This window comes from Macrobrachium rosenbergii, chromosome 54 (genome assembly GCF_040412425.1).
Source record: "Macrobrachium rosenbergii isolate ZJJX-2024 chromosome 54, ASM4041242v1, whole genome shotgun sequence".
NCBI lineage: Eukaryota > Metazoa > Arthropoda > Malacostraca > Decapoda > Palaemonidae > Macrobrachium > Macrobrachium rosenbergii.
In genome coordinates, this window is record NC_089794.1 from 21,747,603 (window position 1) to 21,752,823 (window position 5,221).

Below are 5,221 nucleotides of genomic sequence, written 5' to 3' on the forward strand. Positions count from 1 at the left end.
CCAGACAGGAATGCTGGAATAGAAAGTTCGTTCTCGGGAATCCGGGAATTAAGAGGAGGCGCAGATGTGCACTATTTCACCCCCCCCCTTTTACTGATTCATCCATAATAATCGACGACTTTATTGTTATTATCGTCGTCAGTGTTAAAGTTAATTGATATCTAATTTTGTTGATACTGATTTCAATAGATTTTTTATTCAATTTTGCAATACGATTCTTAATCCAATTTTATTTCTATTATCATCCAACTCTTTCGTTGTTTTATATGACATTTCGAAGATTGTTGTTTTTTCGATAAAATTTGTTGTTGTTTTTGCTGTTTTTGTTGTTTGTACCACTGGTGTTATTACTCTCAGTTCAGGCAACAAGGTTTGTTATTGTTGTCATGAAAAGTTATATCATGACTTTCCCCCTCGCTCATAACTCTATATAATCTATACAATTTATTTTATGAATTTCAATTTCGTCCGTGATTTTTTTTTTTTATAAAATTTGCATTATAAATTAAATTTCTTTTAACAACTTTTACTATTGTTGCTTGTACAGTTTGTATTATAAATATAACCTTGGACCATTGTTGTTGTCAATACAAATACAATTTTTTTGCTTCTAAAGCTACATTCATTCTTCTTTTCTGTATATAGCGACTGCTGGTAAGAATTTCAAAACTGAACATTATATATATATATATATATATATATATATATATATATATATATATATATATATATATATATATATATATATATATATCAGTTATTAAAATACAGGAGGTATATGTGGAGAACAAGCACAGTAAATTTCCTCACGGTAAGGAACAGTTAAGTTATTTAAGATAAGTTAACAGACAGAGGGAATGAACCAAACAGCAGGTCGTCTGGCTAATGGTGGCCTTATGCCAGACACGGCGATAAGGAAGTAATTGTTTACTAGATAAACCCCAGTTCATATGAAACAAGCCTACAGGGAACACGAACTTGAAACTGAAGCCTCCAAAGAATGAAAGTGAGTTCAGTAAGTCTTTTGCTTGTCGTCAAGAGGAATACGATTCCCTTCAGCCCAGACAGTGAAATGTGGACGTCATCTGTGCCTTGCCTTTAACTTCATGTTATGCTGCACTTGACAAAATCTGGTGCAGATAAGGGTCATGATGACGGAAGTATTTGGTAACGAGAAGTTATGTGACGGATGTGTGAGCCATAACTGAAATAAAATACAACAACTGCTCGAGTTTTGCTATTATATTGCTGTAGAAGGAATCCTCTTGCTTGGAAAACCCTTGAAAAGCGAGAGAGAGAGAGAGAGAGAGAGAGAGAGAGAGAGAGAGAGAGAGAGAGAGAGAGAGAGAGAGAGAGCATAAAAATATTAAATAATAATGATGTTAAGTAAAAAGCCACAATCATGTGTATGAGAGAATGTATTTTTCTAAAATACAATAAAAAAAGGTTAAAAATACAATCGCTCATACACGTTATTGTGGCTTTTTACTTATTATTTTCGATCACATTATAGTGATGCACCATAGAAAATATGATATTAATAATATCACAAGCTGTAATGCCTAATCTTGAATTTTTCTAGTTTTATGATGTGAAGGATTAGCTAAATCAATCACTATACTCCTTATCAGTCCCAACATAATAATCATAAGAGAGAGAGAGAGAGAGAGAGAGAGAGAGAGAGAGAGAGAGAGAGAGAGAGAGAGAGAGAGAGAGAGCATAAAAGATATTTTTCTCATGAAACCTCTCCTTAACGCGAACGAGCCCAGATCTCAGTGTCTAGCTCTTTGCAATGTTATTGTCCGACGGTAAAGTTTGGTCATTGTGCCGGGAAAGTTTCGGGGAGGGGGGGGCTCTCGGGCCTATCTCCTGGGCCCCCTTTAACCCCCTACCCTCCCCAAAATGAGGATTTCGCAGCAGTATTGTTTGCGCAAGAAACCACGAAGCCTGGAAGGTGATAAAGCTGCCTGCAGTCGACCGAGAGGAAATAAATAGAACGAGCTCAGCGGCCAACTGGGCCACTTTAGCTGTCCAACTTAATCGATTATGAGAGACAAAAGTTCCCGCTAAACTTTCGACCTTTTTTTTTTATTTAGATTAATTATAAGTTACTCTCGTGTGTTTTATAGATGAGATTTATATGTGATCCCTGTGGTTCAGTGGTTAACAGCCTTGTCTCACCAGCGACGACCACGAATTGAATCGCAGACGGGGGAGGAACGACTTGGGTCAGTTTCTTGAAAAATAAATTGAATCTCATGATTTAAGCAGCGATTCGGGTACTGGTGGTTAGTCGGCTGTGGGCGGTTGCAGCCAAGGTGAAGATGGGAACGTGGCTAGTGGCCTTGTGTCAAAATGCTCTTTTGACAGTCGTAAACTAAAGACTTTCTGGAGCTAATCCCTCAAATTGTCTTGTTTAAGACTAATAACAATATATATATATATGTATATATATATAAATATATATATATATATATATATATATATATATATATATATATATATATATATATATATATATATTTAGTCTTCTGGTTTTCATTACATAGATTAATATGACGTTGCAAGCACCATGTACCTTTTTTTTCCCCAGGTTGTGACAACATAGTGGTCTAACTACCAGGTACAAAAATCAATGATGCGGCCAACAGGGGGGCAGTGGATTTAACCAGTATCCCAGTCTTCCCGTCCTCGCCCGGGAGTCGAATCTACCTCCCCTCGCTAGGCCCATCCATACCTATGTATTTAGAGAGAGAGAGAGAGAGAGAGAGAAAGAGAGAGAGAGAGAGAGAGAAGCTTTGCAAACACAATCCCAGTTAAATCAAGGGCTTCCTTCCAACAAAAATCGCCCTAAAGCAGAAGGTTTGAGCAGCCCAGGAACAGAACAACCTGCTTTAATTGAACACTGTTACAAAATCTTGCTTTCACCACCACCACCAGCGTTGCTTGCTATCACCGGCGTTGCTATTGCTAACACCACCATTGCTGTCCCTGCTATCACCGGCCAAATAAGTTCAATGTAAACAAGGCTCGCATTCGCTAATGAAGGCCCGAAGGTCCGAAGGCCCGGTGATGTTGCAGAGGGCATCACTGGAAGTAAGGTCTTTTGGTTATTGGTAATGAAGGTCATTCAAGCTTCCATCGGGTGTACGATATTGAATAATATCTCGTGTATGGTCGTGTCAAGGATTTATTAAGGGGGTTATTTCGTATTACGTAGAGGGACCCATTCAACAATAAGTGATTGTTAAAGCATTGTCATCATAAACCATTTGTCAGAAGACAGACAGAAGATAGATAGATAGATGGATAGATAGATTTCCATACAAGTTATATTAATTGTTGCTAACTCTCTTTACTTTCGCCCTCGTCGTGTCGACTGATGCAACGCCTTTTGGAGTTATGGTGATCCTTTCGCCTTTATTCGTAACCCTTTCGTCTGCCGCTACTCTTTTAGACTAATGTAACCCTCTCAAGTAGCGTAACCTTTTTCGACTGATGCAACCCTTTTCAACTAATGCAGCCCTTTCAACTCACGTAATACCTTTCGACTTTAGTTGTAACCCTTTCGTCTGATGCAACCCCTCCAACTCATGCAACCCTTTTCAACTAATGCAACCCTTTCAAATAATGTAGCCCTTTAAACTAATGTAACCCTTGTCGTTTGATGCAACCCTTTTCAACTAATACAACCCTTTAAACTAGCGTAACCCTTTTCGACCAATACAAAAATTTTCCTCTAAGTGCAAACCTTTCAAATTATGTAACCCTCTTCGTCTAAAGCGACCTTTTTAGATTAATGCAACCCTTTTCGACAAATGCAACCCTTTTAACTAAACCAACCCTTTTTGTCAAAAGCAACCATTTCGACTAACACAACCCAGTCGAAGCTAACAATGACTGAAGCCGTCTGTAGAATCAGGCAGGTATATATCGAGCTAATTCCCGTAGGGAGTAGTGCCGTCAGTGCACCTCATGCGGTGCACTGTAGGCGTTGCTTAAGATTCTTTGCAGAGTCCCTTCAGCCCCTAGCTGCGATCCCTTTCGTTCCTTTTACTGTACCTCCTTTCATATTCTCTTTCTTCCATCTTACTTTCCTCAACCTCCTCCTGTTACACCTTTTAAACCCTTTCACTGTTAATTTCCGTTTCAGCGCTGAATTACCTCATAGGTCCCAGTGCTTGGCCTGTGGCCTAAATTCTATATTCAATTCAATTCGACTATATCGAGCTAATGCCATTTTTCTAGGAAAATTTTCAGCGTAAAAAGTAACAAAACAGGTCAGGCGTTCGATAGCTAAGCAGTCATCTATTCGCAAATCATCTGATTTATATCAGAGGTATTTCAGCAAAAAAAAAAAATAGTATTTACTATCATTGATTTTTTCCACATCGAAATGAAAATCCGACGACGCAGACTGGAAGTTTTCCACGTTTATTTTTATGTCGTCGCGCAGTCTCAGCCAGGGGATAAATCACCATGCCCCCAAAAATATAGAAAAAAGAACTGGCTTCTATCTCGCAATATCTCCCGTACGTGTGCGTATATAACACCGAAGACCCCAAAGAAAGCTTTGCAAATAATTCACCATGGACTCTCCATCTTGACTTTTACGTGTAATATTTTAAGTCCGACTTCGCGCGACGAATATGTCCGGTCGTCCATTTTGATTTAGGAGGTGCTGAGAATGTGAGTTATGGAATCCTGGAATCCTGGCAAGCACTTGGAGGAGTAGTAGTAGTACTGGCATAGTTTCGCCTTTGCAACGGCTCCAGATATTTACGTTCGTTGGACGAGGGAGCTTCATCCAACTCCATACCTAACGTTTAGACTGGCTCTTCTTCTTCCTCTTCTTCTGGGATCTTAGTAGCAGCAGCAACAGTAGTAGTAGTAGTAGTAGTAGTAGTAGTAGTAGTAGTAGTAGTAGTAGTAGTAGTAGTAGTAGTAAAGACTTGCCTTTAAAACAGCTCCTGATATTTACGCTTTGTTAGTAGGAGCTTCATCCAGCGCCATACCTGACGTATGGACCTGCCTTCCTCCTTCTTCTTCATCAGGGACCCTGATAAATTATGGCGCGAGAAGTTCAAACGATATCTTATCGAAGGTGATAAAAAAAAAAAACTCACTTTACTGAGGAGCTTGTAGGAAGAACCTCTGGAGGTGAGGAAAAGAGGGACTTTGCACGAGAGGGACGAAGAAGGAATAACTCAAGATAAGGATG